Here is a 26,505-nt window from a genome sequence, read left to right as displayed (position 1 = left end):
TTGCTGTGGAATGAAGTTCAGGCATTATTACGTCATAGCAGGTGGATTGGTGCAGCATCAACAGTAATGCGGACGTTGTTCCGGACCGTTGTGGTGAAGAAGGAGCTGAGCCGGAAGGCAAAGCGCTCAGTTTACCAGTCCATCTTCGTTCTAACCCTCCCCTATGGTCATGAGCTTTGGGTAGTGACCGAAAGGGGGCGATCGCGGCTACAAGCGGCTGAAATTAGTTTCCTCCGCAGGGTGTCTGGGCTCATCCTTAGAGATAGGCTGAGGAGCTCGGAGTAGAGCCGCTGCTCCTTCGCGTCGAAAAGGAGGCCAGTCGAGGTGGTTCGGGCATCTGATTAAGATTCCTCCTGTGCGCCTTCTTTTGGAGGTTCTCCGGTTAGGTCCAGCTGGGAGGAGACCCCGGGGTAGACCCAGAACTTTCAGGAGGAGCTGGAGGACGTTGCTGGGGCGACGGACGCCTAGAGTGCCCTACTTAGCTTGCCGCCAACGTGACCCGACCGCGGAGAATCGGCTGATGATGAAATGAGCTCATTTACCCAGTCATATTATGCATCTATTCAAATTTTTATGCCAAGAATAAAAAAAAATGTCTGTTTCAAAATTTAATCGCGTTAGTTTTCTCTTAAACGGACAACGTTTAAGTTTTTGTGACTGCATCAGCAAGTCAGAGTGGGCGGGCTCGCAACATTCCAACCAATCATATCATCAAATGCTCTTCTCTATCCAATCAAATTACACCCCTCCCAACGCTTTGTCCCGCCCTCAATATCCTCTTTTACTTGGAAATACGTCACACGACGGAAGCAAAATGCCGTTTCACGTTGTCTTTAATGACAGAATCACGTACATTTCTCACAAAATCAGGTCTGAAATATCGGAGGCAGTATTACCTGTAAAATAAAACTAGTTTTTAATATAATCTACAAGACGGCTCAATTTGATGAACTTGATTTGAATTCTTAAAGATGGCATTTTTTTGCACATTTAAGTAGATAGTGTGATATAGTGTATTGATTATTGTGATATTTCCCATACCGCCTAGGACTAATGTGGAACATAATATCACCAGAGTCGCACAAAACCAGATGTGAAGTGAACAAAGGGGAATCAAAATATATATTTTTTATTATCATTATTGGCAAGAAACTAAAAGCCACTGTTGCCAAGTGAAACAACAAGGCAAATGAAAACATATCTGTTCTGTTCGTGTTACCAATTTGTTCCGAAACAAAGGTCACGGATCTGTGAAACGCCGAGACAATGTTGTGTAACAAGGCAGGGGAGGTGGAGAACAGTACAGCTCCAGAAGCCACAGCCTCGACGCCGGTACGAGTGATGGCGGACGCCGGCCATGAGGCGCTGCAGCCGTTCACGTCCAGTCAAACGATGCTTCGTCAATCTGGTTCAAAACCGAGTCGATAGAAGAGGGGCGTCCGGGTAGCGTAGCGGTCTATTCCGTTGCCAACCCACACGGGGATCGCCGGTTCGAATCCCCCGTGTTCCCTCCGGCTTGGTCGGACGTCCCTACAGACACAATTGGCCGTGTCTGCGATTGGGAAGCCGGATGTATGTGTCCTGGTCGCTGCACTAGCGTCTCCTCTGGTCGGTCGGGGCGTCTGTTCAGGGGGGAGGGGGAACTGGGGGTAGCGTGATCCTCCCACGCGCGACTCCCCCCTGGTGAAACTCCTCACTGTCAGGTGAAAAGAGGCGGCTGACGACTCCACATGTATCGGGGGAGGCATGTGGTCGTGTGCAGCCCTCCCCGGGGTAATTGGGCGTATACAACTGGGGAGAAAAAGTGGGGAATCCTCCCCCCCCCAAAGAGAGAGAGAGAGAGAGAGAGAGAGAGAGAGGGAGAGAGAGAGAGAGATACAAGAGTGTCCCAGAGTCACTTTGAAGAAAGACAAAGAACAGAATATTCTGTTCTGATTTACCGCATTTTCTTTTCTTTCCCTGACTGGCATCCCTCTCTTCCCGTTGTCATGGTTTTGCAAGCATCGCCTCGGTTGCTCGCGCTCGACTAAGGCAATGAAAACAAACAAGGGCAGCGGTGGAAATGTGCGCGATGCATCGCTGCTAGGAAACAGTGGAGAATGTGAAGCTCCAGAAAAGAGAAAATAACACACACACACAAAGAAGTGTTTGACCTTAAACTGCAGCGAGCGGCGGAGTAAATATCAGTCAGTGCAGATGAGACAACAAAAACCCAGCTGACATGCAGGCAGGAAACACGGAGCTGCAGCAAGATATGTCAGAAAATGTGCGGTGCAGAATATAAATGGAAAAAATCCTGGAGGTATAAATTAGCAAGTGACAGGCAAAGAGAAAAAAAACAAAACAGAATAGAAATGTATTACAGCTTACCTCCTCCTATTCTCTTCATGGCTAAACCTTTTATTATTTCCTTTGTGTCAGTGTCAAACTGGCAAACTGTTTTCTGCAGATGATGAAATGGAAAGACAGGGCCGATAACCAGTAGTTCAGGGTAGATGACCAGTAGTTCAGGGTAGATGACCAGTAGTTCAGGGTAGGTGACCAGTAGTTCAGGGTAGATGACCAGTAGTTCAGGATAGATGGCCAGTAGTCCAGGGTAGATAACCAGTAGTTCAGGGTAGATGACCAGTAGTTCAGGATAGATGACAAGTAGTTCAGGGTCGATAGTAGTTCAAGGTAGATCACCAATAGTTCAGGGTAGATGACCAGTAGTTCAGGGTAGATGACCAGTAGTTCAGGGTTGATAGTAGTTCAGGGTAGATGGCCAGTAGTTCAGGGTAGATGACCAGTAGTTCAGGGTCGATAGTAGTTCAGGGTAGATCACCAGTAGTTCCGGGTAGGTGACCAGTAGTTCAGGGTAGGTGACCAGTAGTTCAGGGTAGAGGACCAGTAATTCAGGGTAGATAACCAGTAGTTCAGGGTAGGTGACCAGCAGTTCAGGGTAGATGACCAGTAGTTCAGGGTAGATAACCAGCAGTTCAGGGTAGATGACCAGTAGTTCAGGGTGGACGACCAGTAGTTCAAGGTAGATAACCAGTAATTCAGGGTAGATAACCAGTAGTTCAGGGTAGATGACCAGTAGTTCAGGGTTGATAGTAGTTCAAGGTAGATAACCAGTAGTTCAGGGTAGATGACCAGTAGTTCAAGGTAGATGATCAGTAGTTCAGGGTAGATGACCAGTAGTTCAGGGTAGGTGACCAGTAGTTCATGATAGATGACCAGTAGTTCAGGATAGATGGCCAGTAGTTCAGGGTAGATGACCAGTAGTTCAGGGTCGATAGTAGTTCAAGGTAGAACACCAATAGTTCAGGGTAGAAGACCAGTAGTTCAGGGTGGATGACCAGTAGTTCAGGGTTGATAGTAGTTCAGGGTAGATGACCAGTAGTTCAGGGTCGATAGTAGTTCAGGGTAGATCACCAGTAGTTCAGGGTAGGTGACCAGTAGTTCAGGGTAGAGGACCAGTAATTCAGGGTAGATAACCACTAGTTCAGGGTAGATGACCAGTAGTTCAGGGTAGATAACCAGCAGTTCAGGGTAGATGACCGGTAGTTCAGGGTAGATAACCAGCAGTTCAGGGTAGATGACCGGTAGTTCAGGGTAGATGACCGGTAGTTCAGGGTAGATGACCGGCAGTTCAGGGTAGATGACCGGCAGTTCAGGGTAGATGACCAGTAGTTCAGGGTTGATCACCAGTAGTTCAGGGTAGATCACCAGTAGTTCAAGGTAGATCACCAGTAGTTCAGGGTAGATGACCAGTAGTTCAGGGTCGATAGTAGTTCAAGGTAGATGACCAGTATTTCAGGGTAGGTGACCAGTAATTCAGAGTAGATAACCAGTAATTCAGGGTCGGTGACCAGTAGTTCAGGGTAGGTGACCAGTAATTCAGGGTAGATGACCAGTAGTTCAGGGTAGATGACCAGTAATTCAGGGTCGATGACCAGTAGTTCAGGGTAGGTGACCAGTAATTCAGGGTAGATGTTGATTTAAAAGCACCTGACACTGCGGCTTACTGACGTGCCTCGGCGATGCTGCGCATTGTTGTTGGTGCCTTGGGTGGAGGCTCCGGTAACGTCTCAATTCGTGCCACCTGGAGGATGTCGGGACCGTTCCTCCCCCGATGATAAAACTGTAGAAGTGACAGGCCCAGCCGGCCCCGTCTATAACCTGAGTTATATCTCGTTCTCTCGCGCTTTCTCCCTTCTTCTCCTCTTCCGCCTCCTCACTTTTCTTCCCGTGTTCTCTAAACACGTGTGCGTGGCATTGAGGTGGATGACGGTGATGAGTTATGGTGGAATTATGATGGCGTAATGATGGAGTTGCATGTTTGTCTTCCGTCGGCACTTGAGGGCCTGTGGTTGATTATTGATTGCAGTGGGAGGCATAAGACTTCAATGTCTCTGCTGCACACAAAAAATGCTCCATCACGGATATTAAAGATCTACTACTACTGTTACTACTTAGTACTACCACTACTACCACCACTACTGCGACTACCACTACTATTATTACTACTACTACTACACACTACTAGTACTACTTCTACTATTACTACTACTACTACTACTACACACTACTAGTACTACTTCTACTATTACTACGTACTACTACTACGACTACTACTATTTAAACTACTACTGCCACTATCACTGCAATTACTACTACTACTATTACTACTTCTACTATTACTACGTACTACTACCACTACTACTACTACTATTTAAACTACCACTACCTCCAGTACTGCTACTACTACTGCGACTACCACTACTATTACTACGTACTACTACTACTACCACTACCTCCACTACTGCTACTACCACTACTACTGCTACTACCACTACTAGTACTGCTTCTACTATTACTACGTACTACTACCACCACTACTACTACTACTGCTATTTCAACTACTACTGCTGCTACCACTACTGCGACTACCACTGCAATTACTACTACTACTGCTACTACCACCACTACTGCGACTACTACTTCTACTATTACTACTTTTACTATTACTACGTACTACTACCACTACTACTGCTGCTACTACTACCACTACCACCACTACTGCTACTGCTACTACCACTACTACTACTACTTAGTATGACTACTACTACCACTGCTACTGCTACTACTACTACTTGTCTTGTTTAAACATGGATATCTATCCATCTGTCTGTCTGTCTGTCTGTCTGTCTGTCTGTCTGTCTGTCTGTCTGTCTGTCAACAGCAGCTCAACCCTGCCGTTACCAGGCGGTCTGCTCTTCATCCGAGCTGCTGGTGATGGAACAGAGAACGGACGACTGCAGTGGCGGTGGTAGATGCAGCAATCCCAGCTGACAGCAGCATCAAGAAGACGGAACATGAGAAGCTGGAGAAGTATCAAGGGCCGGAAGAGGAGCTACAGAGGATGTGGGAAGTGAAGGCAAAAGTGGTCCCAGTGGGGACGGAAACACCGCTGGGACTCACACGTGTGCCTCATCTGAAGCCGTCTCAGCGTCAATCTTGCCCAGACCCGCTCTCACGCGAGCCTAATGGAAGACGAGGACATGCAGATTATCTATCGAAGGTATCAATTAACATGAATAATTGTCTCGGGTTTATTCGAGGCTGCTCCTTTAACAGCACAGACAAAGTGTCATCTTATCAGCATCCCATTAACTTCGCTAAATGTGTCTGTTATCTGCAACCTATTAATGTGCTAAATAAGTCCGCGTGCCGTGACAGAGATGCGGAGCCCCGTGGGCTACGGAACAAGTGCAAGGCGCATCCAGGAGTTAGCCAAATAACGTTTGCTCATCAGCGTGGCCTGCGGGGCATGTCACTGTCAAGAAGGTCTTAGTTCCGCAGTGGAGGAAACCGTTTTGTGTAATGATGACGTTTGTTGGCTCTTCTTCCTTCAGTGGCCAAGGTAAAAGGAGATTACACCCGGAGCGCCTTCTCTTTTCATGCCATCTTCAACGATCAACTGTCACGCTGCAGGAATGCCGACGCGCACATGTGGATGCATGCACTTCTGCAAACATGCATGCATAAGCACAAAGTCATGAAGTCATGAGTCCACATGCACATAAAGATTCAGTGTCCCCCACCCGTCCATTCCACCCTGTTAATATGTGTGGCACAGAAGGCCTCTTAGTCACTTCCAATGAATCATCGAACCCCTGTGACAAGTAGCTTACGACTAGCTCTGCTGCTCGGAGGTGTTATCACTGGGCTTTAAAGGGAAGTTTTGGCTGTAATAGTGTGCACGTACAGTAAGCGTTGGACACAATTCACTTGGACAGAGAAATCGATGTTCTCCTGCCGAGGGCTGCTCCTCATTGCCTACATGTACCAGTATGCACTGTGCGAATTTCTGAGCTGTAGAGATTCCAAAATGAAATCCTCAGCCAATCAGCCCGGTTGTTTTTCTGTCATCTGCTGACGTCATTGGATGACACAAGTATGCTAGTTCCCTATAGCAGACTACGGCAGTTCAGACAACAATGGCAAGGATTGGGCACGTTATCGGGATGCCGCTGTTATACCCTGATAAGGGAGATAATACAAACGAGGTGTTCCCTCTCTGGCATTTTTATGGAGAACCAATCAGCCGCGGCGGGAGCTCCCTGTTCTGGACTTGTACAGACATAAATAATCAATCACCGGCGACAGCTTGTACAGACATAACCAATCAATCACAGACAAATCTACAGCTTTTCATTTGCTTATATTAATTTTTATACGTGAGTATTTTCCCTTATTCCTCTTCTGGCCAAACTCCCGTTGGTTTAATTCTACTATTGAGACCCACACCCCGAGTTTTGGTAACGTCTCTGTGTTTGTTTCTAAGGATATTAAAACTGCATCTATTTATTCCAAAAAATAACAACACTTTTGAACTCTGCTTTACTGAACTGGCATGCGAATGAGCTTCAATCTACCACACAGCCATTACGAATATCAAACATAAATTAAGTTAAAAACCAGTCAAATTTCCCTAAAGGAACCAGCTGGGAATGCAGGTTCTAGGTTAGTTCTCACTGGGACACATTACACCTGTTCTTATATCGCTGCATTGGCTCCCTGTCAAAACTAGAATTGATTTAAAACACTATTAATTGTATAAAAAGCTCTAAATGGCCCTGCGCCTCAGTATATACCAGACAAGCTGATAAAATACAAATCAGCAAGAACTCTCGGGGCCAAAGGCAGGGGTCCTTTAACCATCCCTCGTACCAGCTCTAGAGCAGGGGAAGCTGCCTTTTGTATTTACGCCCCCAAGTAGATGGAACACCCTGTCTGAGGACCTGAGAGAGGCCCCCACAATGAACACCTCGACCAAGGCCGTCATTTTGACGGTTACGGATTTTCAAAGTTTAATAACTAGGTGCAGGAGCTTTTATCGATTCTGCGCAAGTCGTTGATATTTATCCATGGTGAATCTTGCAGGCGTCGCGAAAATATGCCATTGCCAACGGCACAAGCCAACAAACAGGAACCTGGTATCGCCGCTGCAGTAGAAACCGGAAGTCAGTGGACTACAGTTATGCACAGAGTGGATTGCCCAATTAAACGATGCATTTTCATGAGATCCAAATTTTCGATTCCCACTGCTAATCACGAGGAGTGGAAGGACAACTGGGTCTCGAGGTGACGTCATTTCTCCAGTTCTTGGTTTAATGGATATTACTACGGTGGCCCGGTGGTTAGCGCTGCAGCCTCACCGCAAGAAGGTCCTGGGTCATTCCAGATCGTCTTCTGGGTGGAGTATGCATGCTCTCCCCGTGTGCGGTGGGGTTTCTCCGGGTGCTCCGGTTTCCCCCACCATCAAATAGGCACATGCATGTTAGGGTTCAAACTCCCGTCTGTGCCCCTGACTGAGGCATGGCAAGCAGAACTGGAGTTGGCCCCGGCTGCGGCCCACTGCTGCACAGCTAGGGTGGGTCAAACGCAGAGAAAGAATTGCCCCACGGGGGGTAGATAAAAGTAGTAAAAACAAAAAAAGTAAAACAAACAAAAAACAAAACGGGAGCTTTTGTGTCACCCACCACAAATCATTTGATGAAAGCGAACTCAAAGTAATGCAGATGATTCCCCCTTTGTCTTTGCCCTCTCACGATTTAAAGTGGAAAATAGAATAACTTGCACACATTCGGAATCATGATCTATTTTTACTCAATGCTATGCTGAAGTTTCATAAATAAAAAATGCAATTATAAAAGGTTCAGCCAAGCACAGGCACACGTGGGGTGCAGCTGAGCGTGGCAGCTTGCACTGGTGAGGCCGGGGCAGAGTGGCTTTCTTAAAGTCCTGCCGACTCGTTATCGCTAAACGAAGCTTTTGACTAACACAAAAACAATTAGGCACATAGAAGTGCACGTGTGAAGACGAAAACTATCTCTTAAGGCAGAAAACGATCACTGGCAAGGCCATCCCCCCCCCCCATGTCATTACATACTGATAAAATGACAATATGTCTGCAATGTAAGAGCGTCACTTCTTTCACATTTTGAGCAACTCGTGGCCCGAATTTGATTTATTTTACGACATTTAACACAGATCTGATTCGGTGGAAGGAAAACCCAAAGTGTGTACACACAAAACAAAATAATCAGCAATCAGGAACATTTATTTGTCAAACGAAATAAACGAAAATTTCCTGCAGCCCACAGCAATGCAAGACAGAGAGAAAAACACATTCCCAAACTATAAGAACACAAATAAACAAACAAACTACAAAAAAGCTACAAAAACATGTACTCAACATTATCTATCTATCTATCTATCTATCTATCTATCTATCTATCTATCTATCTATCTATCTATCTATCTATCTATCTATCTATCTATCTATCTATCTATCTATCTATCTATCTAATAAGTCACTGTGCAAGAGAGTGAACGCCCAGCCAGGATGACTGTCGGAACTGCCGGTCTGCATGGGCTAGCTGTTAGCTTAGCATGCCCCGCTTCCGCGTCCTGTCAGACCGCCCTCGGTGCTTCCTCTTCGGTGCACAGCTCCAGCCAGGGCCGTGGTCCCTGGGCCCACAGGACTTAACAAGACCGAGCCTTCCCAGCCGATCCAGCGCCAGCTCTCTCAACCATCAAACGAGGACAACTTCGCAGAAGTGGACAAAGACACTGCATGGACGGAACTGGGTGAGGCCGCTGCAAACGTGGCACGTACAACTGGGGAGTAAAAGGGGGGGGGGCAAGACCTAGCTAGCATATGTGTGAACACACTTTGATTTAAAAGCTTCCTAGATGCCACCCTCACCCCATGGCTCCCACCACCGAGACACACTTCCAGTTTATTCAAGTTAAATGGTGCAGCAGGAGATCACTCGTCTCCCAAAAGGCATTTAAGAAACATTTGCACCAAAAACTGCACACGTCTGAGGCCAGAGAGGTGAGAAGGAAACTCCCCGTCCTTTAAATGGGGGTGGCTTTTGCGACACGGATTTCTGCAGGCTTGTGTTCGAAGGAACCGAACCGCTTCAGACTCCAGACAGTCCCCAGAGCAGGACATACACTCTTCTCACTTCTCTCTCTCTCTCTCTCTCTCTCTCTCTCTCTCTCTCTCTCTCTCTCTCTCTCTCTCTCTCTCTCTCTCTCTCTCTCTCTCTCTCTCTCTCTTTCTGCTTCTCTAGTTGGTGCTGCGATGTTTCATGTGGGCACAACTTCAAAAATTAGATCCAAAAAAAGATGCTGCTGAGAATTTACGCGTGGAGTTCACCTTTGGTCGTTTGAATCCCCCGTTTTATTCCTCTTTGTGTTGTTGTGGGGAAGTTGCAGACATTTTTTGTTGTTGTTGCAGAGACCACAACATGAAGTAATTCTGTGAGGTGGCTTCAGCTGATTTAGTCTTGGTTTGGTTTGCTTTGTACTGGCCTTATCTGATCTGGTCTTTTAAATCTCTGTGGTTTGGTATATCTACCCATCAATGCCTGATCCAAACCGCTTATCTTTACTCAGGGCCGTGGGATGCTGCAGCCTATCCCAGCAGTTATTGGACGGCAGGCGGGGAGACACCCTGGACAGGCCGCCAGGCCATCACAGGGCCAACACACATGCACACATGCGCACCTAGGGACAGTTTAGTACGGCCGAGTCACCTGACCTACATGTCTTTGGACTGTGGGAGGAAACCGGAGCACCCGGAGGAAACCCACGCAGACACGGGGAGAACATGCAAACTCCACACAGAGGACGACCCGGGACGATCTCCGAGGTCGGACTACCCCGGGACTCGAACTCAGGTCCTTGCTGTGAGGCGACCGTGGCAGCCCAGCTTTCCATTTTGCTGCGTTCGAACCCGCGTTCCTCCCTATCAAGTGTGTGCGCATCCTCATCCTTGGAAAAGTGGCCCCTGGCCTGTAGGTGGGCCGCGTACTCCAAGTCTGACACATCGGGTTGTGATTTTTTTATGTCTTAATAATGTAGCCACGGGGGTCTGGGTAGCGCACCGGTCTAATCCGTTGCCTACCAACACGGGGATCGTTGATTCGAATCCCCGTGTTACCTCCGGCTTGGTCGGGCGTCCCTACAGACACAATTGTCCGTGTCTGCGGGTGGGAAGCCGGATGTTGGTATGCGTCCTGGTCGTTACACTAGCACCTCCTCTTGTTGGTCGGGGCGCCTGTTCGCGTGGGGGGGTAACTGGGGGGAATAGCGTGATCCTCTCACGCGCTACGCCCCCCTGGTGAAACTCCTCACTGTCAGGTGAAAAGAAGCGGCTGGTGACTCCACATGTACCGGAGGAGGCACGTGGTAGTCTGCAGCCCTCCCCGGATCAGCGGAGGAGGTGGAGCAGCGACCGGGACGGTTAAGAGATTGGGGGGTCATTAGCCGGATACAACTGGGGAGAAAATCGAGGGGGGGGAAATAAATAAATAATGTAGTTACGATTTCCTAGTAGTTATAAGTCATCTCACACCCTACAGGGCTGACTGCCGCCCTGATGCATGCTCAATAATTCAGGTGTAAGTATTCCCAGAGGAGTTGAGTCCGTTCACCCGGACACCGATTTTGGCGGGAAAAACGTTTAATCACTCGCCTAATTGAAAACAAACCCCATATGTTTAATATCTCCTAATCGAGACACAGTCCTCAATTGTGTAGCATTGCAAATTCCGGGGGTGGGGTGTGAGAGGGGGGGGGTGCTTCTGAAAGCTGACACAAGCTAATTTAATTACATAAGTGAGCCAATTGTAATGCCGCTCATTAGCATGTACTGTTACACTCGTGAGGCTAATCAGCCTCAGCGGGCGCCACGCAGACCTCCCCGGTATTTAACACCTGCGTGCGTGCGTGCCAGCGCTCGTGCACGAGGTGCGAACCTGCGTGTATACTGTAGCATGCGCTTGGCGACGTTTCGAATGGGAATAATTAGCAGTGGGCCTGATTGTGTTGACGTCTGGTTGAATTGCCCCCCCCCCCCCCATCTGCCCCACAACAGGCACTAAAGCCGGGGCATCGGAGTTGCAGTTCTGTGCGTCCCAAATACACTACGTTACTCTTAAATGTCTTGTCTTTTCAGCTGTGGCAATGTACCCCTCCATACTAAAGCTACTGCAGTAGCAGGTGGGGCAGAGGGTTTACATGTCTGTTTGAAGAATCAGAATCAGGAACAGTTTGTCGTTTCATTTCATGCACTTGCACACGTGAAATGAAAAGAGGCATCGTTTACCCAGCCCACAGCAGTGCAACACAAAGACAAAAACACATATCCAAAAACTGCAAGATCACATATATCCAAACTAACACATATATCCAAACTAACACATAGATCTAAACTAACACATATATCCAAACTAACACATATATCCAAACTAACACATATATCCAAACTAACACATATATCTAAACTAACACATATCGGAACTAAAAAAATAAAATAAACACAACTGCCCAGGAGACCGAATGCCAGCCAGGATGACTGTCGGAGCTGCAGGTATGCATGAGCTAGCAGTTAGCTTAGCCTGCCCCGCTTCCGCATCCTGTCAGCCCGCCCTCGGTGTTTCCTCTTCGGGTGCAGCTCCGGTCAAGGCCGTGGTCTTTCGGGCCTACAGGACGCAGCAGACCAAGCTCCCTCAGCCGATCCAATGCTTGCTGTCCCAGCCAGACACCCTCGACACACCTCCCCGTCTCCACTATATGACACTAAAAACAGTCAAAACCAGGCCGCCGCCAGACCGCCCTCGGTGTTATCGGGACTGCCGGTCTGCATGGGCTAGCAGTTAGCTTAGCCTGCCCCGCTTCCGCGTCCTGTCACAGCGCCCTCGGTGCTTCCTCTTCAGGCGCAGCTCCGGGCAGGGCCGTGGTCCCTGGGCCCACAGGACGCAGCAGACCAAGCTCTCCCAGCCGATCCAGCGCCAGTTCTCACAGCCATCAAACGAAGACAACTTAGCTGTAGACCTGGACAAAGACACTGCATGGACGGCACTGGGTGAGGCCGCCGTAAACGTGAGTTGGCGCCGCCATCTTCCCTAACATCTGTATGTACCCCTCCATACTAAAATTACAGCAATAGCAGGTGTGGCAGAGGTGTAGCTTACGTGTCAGTTTGAAGGAGGGTCGAACTAGGATTAGCCAGGATATGCTGCCTGCTGACACTGTTGTGTTGTATATTACACAGTGATTACCCCCTCTGGAAAGGGAATAGGTTGACTCGGTGCTGGGCTGCTGTGATGAATACAAATTGTGCATTGTGTTACTCCAGCTGTGCCGTTCTGCTCCAAGTGCCTGACTCGCATCCTAGTGGTGGCCAACATGGGGCGACTTTGGAAGGAGTCATTGGCAGTCTCAATACGGGAACAGCGAGAGCATCAGAGTATGGCAAGCCGTTTTAACATTTATTCTTCACGAATTACTAGTAACTATTCTAACGTTACTAGTAATTAGTATTTAGTTACTGGTCACTCATCCGATCTTGACTAGTATCTAATTCAGCTTTATAGTCACTGTATATATACCCCTGTCTCCTGATGACCCAGATCCCATACATTCCCTAACTCAGCGTACTGACGATATTATCTTGTGGACGTCAGAGAACTTTTCACAACTGAACAAAGACAAGACAGAAATACTTATTTCTTGGTGCAGACTGAGAGACGGCGGATCGCAGCTCATCTCAGCTCTCTGTCTCTGGGGTGCAGAAGCGAAGCTGGAAGCCTCGGTGTGATCACAGACACTGATCTAAATTTTAAGAGCCACATCAAAGATCAGCCTTCTACCTACCGCCTTAAACACATTTCAAAACTGAGGGGCTTTCTATCAAACCCGGACTGTGAGAGATTAACCCATGCATCTATAACAAGCAGGGTAGACTGCTGAGATGGACTGTCCACCCACCGGCCTCCCAGAACCAGTTGTTTGACGCACGTTGTCTTACATTTGTTTGTATGAAAAGTGCTATACAAATAATCTTATTGATTGATTGATTAGTTACGAGTAGGTATTCTTTAGTTACTAGTAACTATTCCAACGGTTACTACTATCTATTTCAGGTTTACTAGTAACTTTTTATTTGATACTAGTACTGATTGTTTAGTTACTATATTCCAATACTAGTAACTACTCCGTGTTTATTAATAAGAGATTGCATTTTTTGCAGTTACATTCGATGGGACTCTGCATTTCAGATATCGACTATTTGTTTCTAAATAGTAACTATTCCAATAGTGACTAGTATATATTTAAGTTGTACTTGTAACTATTCGTTAGATACTAGTTCTTATTATTTAGTTACTAGTAACTATCCCAATAATTACTAGTAACTATTTAATGTTTACTAATAAATATTTCCCTTTTACTAGTAACTATTGATTAGATACAAGTACCTATTTATCAGTTACTAGTAACTATTCCAATAGTGACTAGTATCTATTTACATTTTACTAGTAACTATTAGTAATATACTAGTTCTTATTGTTTAGTGACTAGTAACTATCCCAATAGTTACTAGTAACTATTTAATTTTTTACTAATAACTATTTCCCTTTTACTAGTAACTATTGATTAGATACAAGTACCTATTTATCAGTTACTAGTAACTATTCCAATAGTGACTAGTATCTATTTACATTTTTACTAGTAACTATTAATCATATACTAGTTCTTATTCTTTAGTGACTAGTAACTATCCCAATAGTTACTAGTAACTATTTAATATTTACTAATAACTATTTCCCTTTTACTAGTAACTATTGATTAGATACAAGTACCTATTCATTAGTTACTAGTAACTATTCCAACTGTTACTGGTAAGATCTTTATTCTTACTAGTAACTAATGCTGATTTACTCGTCATCGGTTATGACTAGTCCAAATGACTAATTGATAGTTGAACGTACATTGTTACTCGTAGCAATGAAAATTTTATTTTTGGTTATTACTTGGTTGTATTTTTAATGATATTACTTTGGCTGCAGGTTAAGGCCCAGAAAGCAGTGGGGTTGCTGGCTTTATAAAGTTGCTTTGGACGTGTTATTACAGTTGCAGACCACAATGATCACACACTGCTCGATAACTTGCGATGCTGTATAACACATTAACATACCAGTTGTGTGAGGTCAAATGCCGTTATTGATGACGTCACTCATATCCGGTCTCCACTTCCGCTAACTCCTGCGCCACGTTACGTCAGTGTGGGGCATTCTTGGTTTCATTGATGAGGTGCGTTTGTGTTTGGATTCATTGAGCCAGTGGGTTTGTGTGTGGCTTCATTGAAGACTCTGCCCGTACAGGATTTATTGTGCCCCACCTGCCTTTCCGTGCCAGAGACGCCACTGCCAATGATGTCTCCTAACATGTCTGGCACAACACTGCTAAAGGTTGGCGGAGGGATCCCTGACCTGTCAGCCAATTCCCCTTGAGAAGTGCCGGCTGCCAGACATCCCAGGTTTCTCAGGACCTGAAGTGGGACACTTGGTTTCTGCAGGTGCTTCTCTGTAAAGCTGGACCTGCTGCAGCACAGATATCCGAGAGAGCAGCTCTTGATAATCAGGACCGGCTAATTAGCCACTTGTCATCATTGGCCAGTAAATCTTGCTGGTCTCTCAATTATATATATATATATTTTTTAATTTGGACTCCTCCCCATTTTTCTCCCCTGTTGTACTTAGCCAAATACCCCACTCTTCCGAGCCGTCCCGGTCGCTGCTCCACCCCCTCTGCCGATCCGGGGAGGGCTGCAGACCACCACATGCCTCCTCCCATACATGTGGAGTCGCCAGGCGCTTCTTTTCACATGACAGGGAGGAGTTTCGCCAGGGGGACGTAGCGCGTGGGAGGATCACGCTGTTCCCCCCCAGTTCCCCCTCCCCCCCCGAACAGGCGCCCCTACCGACCAGAGGAGGTGCTAGTGTAGCGACCAGGACACATACCCACATCCGGCTTCCCACCCACAGACACGGCCGATTGTGTCTGTAGGGACGCCCGACCAAGCTGGAGGCAACACGGGGATCTGAACCGGCGTGCTGGCAGGCAACGGAGTGGACCAGTTTGGATCAAGTGTCCATGGAGGACCTCACATTCTCCCATCAATTGTGTCTTTTATAAATCCCAAAGTTTTCTCAGAAAGTGGCTTACACCTTCTTTTGTACCAATGCAACATTTATAAATGAGGCCCCCGAAGACGCAGAGTGAGCCCTCGCTTTGATCTGAGTAGGCCCCAATCTTCACTCTGGAATTCAGACTTGGGCAAGTCTGAGACCTTTTTAAACCCAGCCATCCATCCATCCATCCATCCACCCATCCATCCATCCATTCATCTATTATTCAAACCGCTTATCCTGCTCTCAGGTCGCGAAGAAGCCTATCCCAGCAGTCATTGGGCGGCAGGTGGGGAGACATCCTGGATAGGCCACCAGGCCGTCGCAGGGCCCCTTTTAAAACCACATCTGACAAATGTGATGTCGGTTAATCCAGTTTAACAGGTTTAATTTTAAGACTAGGCTTAATTGGCGTTTGGAAACCCGCCCCCTGCAAAACGGCGGCGTGGTGGCCCGGTGGTTAGCGCTGTCGCCTAGCAGCAAGAAGGACCTGGGTTCGAACACTCGGGGTTGTCCAAACTTGGGGGGTCATCCCAGGTCGTTCCCTGTGTGGAGTTTGCATGTTCTCCCCTTGTCTGCGTGGGTTTCCTCCCACCATCACAAAGACATGCATGTTAGGGTTAACGTCCAGGGTCTGTGCCCTTGAGCAAGGCACTGGAAAGAAGAAGTGGGGTCGGTCACCAGGCGCTGCGCTGCGGCTGCCCACGGCTCCTATACAATAGGGTGAGTTAAATGCAGAGCTGGATTTCCCCCCAAGAGGGATTAATGAAATATGTCACAAATCAAATAAATAATTAAAAAAAGCTCAATGCCCAAGTTTCTTCATGATTTAGAAAACCTGGTAGCTCAACAATGGTATGATTATGATTATGGCGGCTGCAGTAACTAAGCACGCAGCTCTCCATTGCTGGCAGGTTGCTCCGGTTAAGGATGTGCCAAAGGCCTTGAAGGAAAACGTCAGTATCCTGAAGAGGAGGCGCTCGCTGACAAATGGTGCTGTCACCTCCGATATCGACGTATATTCATCAAGCGTATTACACACACTTTCGCCGACACGAGGAAACGTCAGATCCCACTGTTCAGAAGTTAAATAACTACAGCATGTCCTGTATCTGGATCTGGCTTTCAGGTGGTTTTACAGCAGCTCGCAGGAAGTCTTGTCCAGGGGGCGTATTTAAGGAAACGATATGCGAGCCGGTGATGGATTGCTCTACCCTGCGTCCACTCTTGACTCCCCTAGTAAATGAAGGCGCGTTTCCGCATTGACACCAGTCGTAAAAAAAAAAGAAAACACGAGCTCTATAAATCTGAAAATGTCGGACCACAAAAACACCGGAAGGAAACACAGAGCGCGAGCACGGTTCCACGGGACTATAATCCTGCTCCTGGAGGGTGATCAGCGAGGGCATCCTGTGAACTGATGCAGAGGGGGTGTTGTAAATCTTGCGGCAGACAGACGTGTTCCACCTCCGTAGCCGGGTGGAGCAGACTCGGAGGGCAGCAGAGGGGAGGCGGGGTTGGAAAGGTGCAGCGCGCCGGATCAGTGTGAGTGACACTTGCGCACCAGATGGATCGATGCCCTTTTTCTGTGCTGTGGAACTGGAAACATTTTACATTTAATTTATTTCAAGGTTTATTCTCCCGGGGGGGGGGGCAGCCGGGTGGGCGTGGCGGTCTATCCCGCTGCCTAGCAACACTGAGATCGCCGGTTCGAATCCCCGTGTTCCCTCAGGCTTGGTCGAGCGTCCCTACAGACACAATTGGCCGTGTCTGCGGGTGGGAAGCCGGATGGGCGTCCTGATCACTGCACTAGCGCCTCCTCTGGTCGGTCGGGGCACCTGTTTGGAGGCGGGGAAGCTGGGGGGGAATAGCGTGGTTGTCCCACGCGCTACGTCCCCCTGGTGAAACTCCTCACTGTCAGGTGAAAAGAAGCGGCTGGCGACCACATGTATGGGAGGAGGCCTGTGGTGGTCTGCAGCCCTCCCCGGATCGGCAGAGGGGGTGAAGCAGAGACCGGGACGGCTCGGAAGAATGGGGTAATTGGCCGGATACAATTGGGGAGCAAAGGGGGGGGGGGTAAAAAAACATTATCTGAAGGCTTTTGGTTACCTACAGTACTGTGACGTTCAGCAGGCTCAAACAGCCGACTGATTGGACGCATCTGGTATTCCGATTTCAAGTCTGGAATTCCCTCTCTGGCCCTCACACCTTCTTGCTGCTGTTCGATGACGTTGGGTTGTTGGACAACCCCAGCTGCGACCTCTTCAGCCATACCAGTAGGAAAGTGTTCAACGCCATGTTGTGCCGGAAGTGCCTCTGAACTGAGCATCTTGTACGGATCATCACCAAACACACTGTTGATAGGCGTGCTGTCGGCTTCCATGCCGGTCAGCATGCCATGTGTCCAGCTCTGAGTGGCTGTCTTCTGTCCTCAGACTGGGATGATCCCAGGCCTTTCAAAGCATATTCAACCTACTTTGAATTTCTGGGGGGGGGGGGCAGACAAGCTCTAGCGATATCTAGTGGATGCCATTTGCTGCATCAAGGATGGCAGTGTCCTCAAGGCGGTACAATCTATTGTAGAAATACTACACAACATGCAGGAACACACCCCTCCATAGGCGCTCTATCCTGTGATGGTGGACATTTTCCCCTGCGATGTCACTTTAATGCTCTACAGCTTGGACAGTGTTCATGATCAACGCGACATGCGAGTTTTCCCCACCGTGATCAGATCGGACTCTGGATGGGAGTCCATACAGGCACGTTGCGTTTAAAAACTAGAATAGTTACTAGTAACTATTAGAATAGTTACTAGCAACTAGTTACTAGTAACGAACTAGTAACTAAATAGTAACTAAAGAATAAGTACTAATTACTAGTGAAACTGAAATATGTGCGATTGGATCAGTGAGTAGTAACTAAAAGTAAGTACTAGTAACGTTAGAATAGTAACGAACTAGTAACTAAATAGTAAATAAAAATAAGTACTACTTACTAGTGAAACTGAAATATGTGTGATTGGATCAGTGAGTAGTAACTAAAAGTAAGTACTAGTAACGTTAGAATAGTTACTAGTTACGAACTAGTAACTAAATAGTAACTAAAAATAAGTACTAATTACTAGTGAAACTGAAATATGTGCGATTGGATCAGTGAGTAGTAACTAAAAGTAAGTACTAGTAACGTTAGAACAGTTACTAGTAACGAACTAGTAACTAAATAGTAACTAAAATAAGTACTAATTACTAGTGAAACTGAAATATGTGTGATTGGATCAGTGAGTAGTAACTAAAAGTAAGTACTAGTAACGCTAGAATAGTTACTAGAAGTCTTGAGGGATACATTTGATTTGATTTGATACATGTTAACACGGCTCGTCATATCAGACTGCGGTACTCCACACTGACAATGTATCCACAGTGAAACTGGCTACATAGTGAGGGCCGTGAAAACCTCTCTAAAGTCATCGTAACGGAATTAATCGGCGCGATCAAAACTAAAGGATGAAACGTGTTTCACTTTTTTTTTTCCTGTTGTACAAATTTAATGAAATAAGTTTATGCATCTCACGTGCCGTCCACGTACTTCGCAGCGCCTCTGATGGTTCAGTCTTTGCTTTCAGAAACAAAAAAAACAAAAAAGAAATCTTGGCTCCAAAAATTGCCAGCACTAATATGTAAGATCAAAAATGAATACCTCGCAAAAAATCAATACTTAATTTTTAGACTGTCATACATAATGGGCCTCGTTTATCACAGTACTTACGATCACGGGTTTGCATAAATCCTTTATAACGACGCTTGCACGTGGCAAGTTTTCGGGAATCCGCCTTGTTCCGAGGCCGGGCATACATTTACAAACACGTGAGACCCTCCGTGCTGTCACCACAGTTTGACGTCCCCCCCCCCACCCCCACTTTCTCCCCAATTGTATCCGGCCAGTTACCCCACTCTCCCGAGCCCTCCTGGTCGCTGCTCCACCCACCTCTGCTGCAGACTACCACCTGCCTCCTCCCATACACGTGGAGTCGCCAGCCACTTCTTTTCACCTGACAGTGAGGAGTTTCACCGGGGGGGGGGGTACTGCGTGGGGCGATCACGGTATCCCCCCCCCCCAGTTCCCCCTTCCCCGGAAACGGACGCCCCGACCGACCAGAGGAGGCGCTAGAGCAGCGACCAGGACGCATACCCACATCCGGCTTCCCACTCGCAGCCACGGCCAGTTGTGTCTGCAGGGACGCCCGACCAAGCCGGAGGTAAGGTGGAGATTCGAACCGCCCACCCCCGTGTTGGTAGGCAACTGAATAGACCGCCATGCTACACGGACGCCTTCCGGTTTGACTTCTAATGCGAAACTTTCATTTTCATCCTCTCGAGAAGCGGTCATTAAAAAGTCGTGTTGGGGCGAGCGTTGTGCTGTGCCAGGCACGCGGGACTATGTAGGAAGATCAATAAACGACTAAAGAAAACAAACCCAACGTGCACAGAGGAAGAGGTTGGCGAACAAGAAGTGGGATAGACGGAGAGATGAAGAATGTAGACGGGAGTACAAGGAGACGCGGCGTAAAGCGCAGAGAGGGGTGGCGTATGGTGAGTTGTATGGGAGGCTGGGGAGGAGAAAAGGACTTGGCCACATTGGCTAGACAGAGGGACCGAGGTGGGGGAGGAGGGAAATGTGCTGACAAGTGAGGAGAGCGTCTTGAGGAGGTGGAAGGAGTACTTTGAGGGGCTGATGAATGAGGAAAATGAGAGCGAGGGCAGGTTGGACGATGTGGGGATAGTGAATCAGGAAGTGTGGCGGCATAATTAGGAAGGAGGAAGTGATTTGTGACAGAAGGGTACCAGCGAGAGTTAAAGGGAAGGTTTACAAGATGGTGGTGAGACCAGCTATGTTATATGGTCTGGAGACAGTGGCACTGATGAAAAGACAGGAGGTGGAGCTGGAGGTGGCAGAGATGAAGATAAGCTCTTCACTGGGAGTGATGAAGAAGAGGGTTAGGAACGAGTATATTCGAGGGACAGCTCAGGTTGGACGGTTTGGAGACAAAGCAAGAGAGACAAGATGGAGGTGGTTTGGACATGTGTGGAGGAGAGATGCTGGGTATACTGGGAGAAGGATGCTGAATATGGAGCTGCCAGGGAAGAGGAGAAGAGGAAGGCCAAAGAGGAGGTGTATGGATGTGGTGAGGGAGGACATGCAGGTGGCTGGTGTGACAGAGGAGGATGCAGAGGACAGGAAGAGATGGAAACGGATGATCCGCTGTGGCGCCCCCTAACGGCAGCACCCAAAAGTAGTAGTAGTAGTAGTAGTAAAGAAAGCAATTTCAAGATGCTATTTACGGGAGATGAGATGTTTACAATAATTGATGGCCAAGGCCTACCACTGACTGCCCTGATGTTTTATATTTAGTTAAGTGATGACACCGACTATATATATGCCAACCCACGTGCCGTCTGTGCTCGGATATTTGGCAACTGGCACGTCTCCAAAGCGAGGTCAATGACAAATCCCCCATGAGTCACACTGCCCCCCTGTGCTGGATTCTATTGTAAAACCACCTCCACAGTAGGCCTACAACGAACCCTCTGCGGCTCCCAGTGCCAACTGGGCATCGAACCCTTCTTCTTCTATCCGGCTGGGTTCACTAATACAGCTGGAGCCGCGGTTTGCATGCATGCATGCTTGTCTCCGCCTGTTTGTGTTTTTGTGCATATTTGCATGCATACGGACTTGTAGCGTGACTGTGCAAACGAATATTCATGCAGCTTTGTCTCTTCGTGCGTACAGTACGCAGACTATGTGTGTACGAGAAGCCCAATCGTCTCCCCTCATGCCCCCCCCTCCCCCCCCCCTCCTCAGAGATCATCTTGATGCCTAAATACCCGTTAATTATTAACCGCCCTTTGATTGCACCCTCGCCCATTATTAGCTCCTCATTTCATCTCGGAGAGCTGATTCGCATTTGCCCAGCGTGCGGCTGCATTCTGGGAAAACGTGACGCGTGAGCGACCCGGGGTGCGAGCCGCCTCGGAGCAGGGGTGCCGGTCTTTCACCGGTGACAGGATAATTGATGGCTCGAGGTGTTGTGGCAGTCGCTTCAGGCCGGGGAGGAGATTTGTGTCGAGGGGGCTGTGGGTGGGGGGGGGTATAGTGGAAAAGCATAAACTTGAGCAAGACACTTCACTCCTCCCACCTCCCACCCCCCCCCCTCACTGCGCCCGTGGAGTTGCCCGGTACGAGGCTGGGTTGGCTGTTTGTGCATGGCACCTCCTGCAGGGCCGAGTTTCCTTGTGACGCTCCCTCCCCCCAGCGGCTACACGCCCGGGATGTGGACGTACCACGAGAGTGTGTCACATATCGATCTCTATCCAATCAGGGTTTGCATGTACAGTTACCCAACGTGGCAGATAATTCCGGCTTATGACGCGTATGGGGCATATCTCATATTGATGGAGTGCCCCCCCCCCCCCCGGTGTGATAAGCTGTATTGATTTTTCCACCTAAGAAGGACAAACTTTGTTTAAACTCCGAGAGGAAACAAGGCTGAGAGCGGGGCACCTTTCGGTTTGTAACTAGCAGCATCGGCGTTGTGGACGGGCCTTGGGGGTCCGGGCCCGTCCACTAAAGTCACTGTGCCCCCCCCCCCTCAGCTGACAATAAATAAATAAATAAATAATAAGATTGATATACTTGTACAGCTATAAGTCAAATTAAGTAATGCAATTTGGTAACGGAAGGCTTTGTTTTTTTTGGGGGGGGGTATTTTCCCCCCTTTTTCTCCCCAGTTGTACCCGGCCAATCACCCCACTCTTCCGAGCAGTCCTTGCTGTAGCTCCACCCCCCTCTGCCGATCCGGGGAGGGCTGCGGACTACCGCGTGCCTCCTCCCATACACGTGGAGTCGCCAGCCGCTTCTTTTCACCTGACAGTGAGGAGTTTCGCCAGGGGGGGGACGTAGCGCGTGGGAGGACACGCCACCCCCCCCAAAATAAAAACAGGCTTCCCGACCGACCAGAGGAGGCGCTAGTGCAGCGACCAGGACACACACCCACATATCCGGCTTCCCACCCGCAGACACGGCCAATTGTTCCCTTGGACATTTATTTATTCATTTATTTTTTAGTTTGGATGTGTTGGTTTGTGTATGTGTGTTCTTGTAGTTTTAAGCATGTGTTATTGTGTTTGTGTTGTGCTGCTGTGGGCTGGGGAAATGACCTTTGGTTTCATTGCATGTACACAAGTGCATGAAGTGAAATGACAAAGCGTCCCTGATTCCTCATAAATGGTCACCGCAGTTTGCATAGGAAACTGATTGCTGGTTCTGGTTGTGATGCTGCTGTACCGGTTCCGGTAGTTATGCCACGGTGGGGGATACCTGTAGTCAGCTGAGACTGGCCAAGTCACTTAGATGCGCGATGAAACATTTCTCCCTCTCAACATGTTGTCCAGATGAACGGATTCAGCTTTCTGGGATCTCCTTACCTGGATTACTGAGCATGCATCAAGACACTTGGGCGAGCCAGCTCGTCGGGGGACGCCAGGCCCATCATCTCCTTCTGCGGTCGAGCAACAGACGTCAGGAGCAGGTACCTCCTCCGCTCACCTGCAAACACCAGATCGGTCAGATTGTCTTATTAGTAATCCATGTTGATTTCGGTAAAGCCAAAGACAATTGTCCACATCGTGGAAATTAAAGTTCTAACCAAACCTCAGCTTCCTCTGAAGACCACCAGACATGCGAAGTAGGTACCTCCTCCGCTCACCTGCAAACACCAGGCCCATTATATTGTCTTAAACCATGTTGATTCTGGTTAAGCTCTACAATTATTATTTTTTTAATATATTGTCTTATTTGCAATCCACATTGATTTTGGCAAGGCCAAAGACAATTGTCCACATCGTGGACAATAAAGTTCCAACCTAAGCTTCCTCTGCAGTCGACCAAAAGACGTCAGAAGCAGGTACATCCTGTGCTCACCAGCGAGCACTAGACCATTTATCTTCCTCTGAAGACCCACTTCATCACCCTATCGATGCTGAGCCGATCGATCCAGCTGACTGTAGATGGTGGAAGCTTCCATTACCACCATATGTACAGGACATTAGTGAATGGTGAAAAATTAAAGTGAAGTTGGCGTATCTACTCAAGAAAGAACCATGCGGTATATTGCTTCTGCTCTAAGTTATTTTACAGAGAAACGATTTTAGATCAGTGACACATGGACTTTCTCACTGTAGCAATATAGAATACGTTTGAAAGGCCATGAAAGCACATGCACAGCATGGCACCATGCAAGGAATCGTTACTGCCCCTAAAGACGGGGAAGGCTATAGGCCAGGCAGAAATGTCTCTCTTAGAAGTGGAGAGGAAATACTGGCGAGATGTCCTGACTCGCTTGGTCTCCATTATCCAGCCTGGGTGAAATCTTGCCTCGAGTAACACTTTATGTGAACAAAACAATGGAAACGTTTTAAAACAGGCGGAGCTGCTCGCCACGTCGGATCCAGTAATGAAGCAGCACATTGGTCAGCTGCAAAACAGCCAGTGTAGTTACTCCAGCTACTACTACTACCACTACTACTACTACGTCCAGCTGCTACTACCACAACTACTACTACTATTAGTAGTAGTAGTAATAGTACTAGTAGTAGTATTACTACTAGCACAACTATTACTAGTTATTCCAGCTTATTTTGGAAATACTATCCAAAATAAGCTGATCACCTCAAACAGTGGGACAATTTTGGATGCAATGGTGACTGAAATCAGTCAAAGTCATCATCATCATCCTCCTCATCATCATCAGGTCAAGTATTCTCGGATGAAAAGTCAAAGTACTACGCAATAATTTTGTATTGTACTCCTGACTTAAACCAGATATCAGTCATCGCCAGTATTGTCAAAATGGATTAAATGCCACAAATAAAAGAACGCTTTCTAGGATTTGGTGTGGCTTCCCAAACAACAGGCCGAGGTTTGTCGGAAATGATTCCAGAAATACTCGATGAGCTGAATCTTCCCTTTGACGACGGCAGAGAACCGTCGTGTGACAACGGGGCCAACATAAAGGGATAAAGGTGCTCAAGCAAGGCCGGTGGAGAAAAATCCGTGAGCACTCTACGTTCCATGTGGAGCACACGTGCTGAATCCGGTGGTGACTGATGCAGCAAGAGGATCCACAGAAACTGTAGACTCTCTTCTCTGCAGCGCCACAGAGATGGGCAATCTTGAAGAATTATGTGGAAGTTATGCTGAAGTCCTGGAGTGAAACGTGGCGGGAGAGTCACGTAAATGGTTTTGAAGCTGCACTGCTGGAGGCCAGGGATAAGGCCACCGATTCTCTGACGACGACTGGAGCACAGGCTTTTGCAGAGGAGTTTTGGTCATACCGCTTCCAAATGTGCACAGTAGTATGGTACGATACCCTTCACCGAGCGAGCCATGTAAGCAAGCTCCTATAATCTGCCACAATGCGGCTTGATGTGACAGTGGACCTCCTCATGAGGGCAAAGACCTCATTCGCAAGCCGCAGAGACACTGGCTTTGCTGCAGCTCGGGCCTCTGCTAAAGACCTTTGTGAGGAAATGAATGTGGAGGCTGTGCTGAAGGAGAAGAGACACGTTTTGCCTATGAAGCCCGAGATGAACCTTCCAGCGATGCAATAAAGAGGCTGGAAGCTACGTTCTTTAATGCTATTTAATGCAGTTGTGGACACCACCGCTGAATCATTGAATGGACGTTTCCAAACACTGGGCAAAGTGACAGCAACATTTGGAGTGCTACTTAACTTAAAAAAATGGATGATGTGGCATTGTCCACCCGGTGCAATAAGCTAGCTCTGTAGTCCGCTAACCTCTGGAGATGGAATGGACATTGATGGAAGGAAACTGCCTCTTGAAATCAAAACCTTGCCAAACCTCCCTTCAGGTGACTTGACAGCAATAGAGCTTCTCTGTCTCATTCAGAAAAGGAGGAACTGCCCCCCCAAACTGGGGATTGCCCTGAGAATCGCTTGTGCTGTCCCGGTGACAGTGGCATTAGCAGAGAGGAGCTTTTCCAAGCCGAAGCTCATCAAGACTTACCTGAGGTCACCAATGACTCAAGATCACCTCAGGATCTTGCCATAATCAGTGTCGGTGATGATATTGGCCAGCAGCGTTCCTGTGATGACGTCATCGACGACGTCACTGCCCAAAAAAAAGTCTAGGAAGCGAAAGTTTTGAAGATAGTGATGATGGTGATAATTGAAAGCCTTCTGTTTCAATTTTCATTTTGATAATTGTGTGCAATCCGTTATTTGGTCATAATTAATTTAGACCTTTATCTTTATGGCAGTTGTATTATACTCTGTAAATAATACTTTAGGTGTCTGGTTTGTAAAATGGTTTTGCACTTTTATCTTGATGTTATTAGTGTCACCCTTGTAATAATTAATTTACATTAATTCTTGTTCATAATTTTACAATCTATTGAAAATATTGTCTTTTTTAAAAGTCGTTTTATTTTGTTCATTATTTATAATTTGCATGTTTGGTTTGATTTATTTGCATGTTTGGTTTGAAGTTTGTTAAATTAAAATGATTTGTTATGTGTAACAGTAGCATTTGGCCTCATTTATATGAGTGCTTGAAATTAGGGCCCCAAAAAAGCTAGAAATTTCAATGTAGACTAGAATCCATCCAGTGTGTTACTGTGTAATTTTATATTTATGCCACATGTTATATGTTAAAAGCCACGTGGAATGATTCATGATTTTTTTTCTTACATCATTCAAGCAACATAAAACTGAATTCTGGGAATCATAGTCAACTAAATCAGCGTGCAGCTTTGTCTAATGCCATCGGGTGGAAATCATCTTGTGCAGCTTTAATGTCAAAAAACCATTATCTTCAGTAAACTGATGTTACCCAGTCTTCTACCATCCATCTCATTGTAAAATGCTGAAAAATTGAAAAAAAAAATCATA

Source organism: Lampris incognitus, chromosome 21 (assembly GCF_029633865.1).
Source record: "Lampris incognitus isolate fLamInc1 chromosome 21, fLamInc1.hap2, whole genome shotgun sequence".
NCBI lineage: Eukaryota > Metazoa > Chordata > Actinopteri > Lampriformes > Lampridae > Lampris > Lampris incognitus.
The sequence above is the reverse complement of the archived record's forward strand: the minus strand, read 5'-3'. Positions refer to the sequence as shown.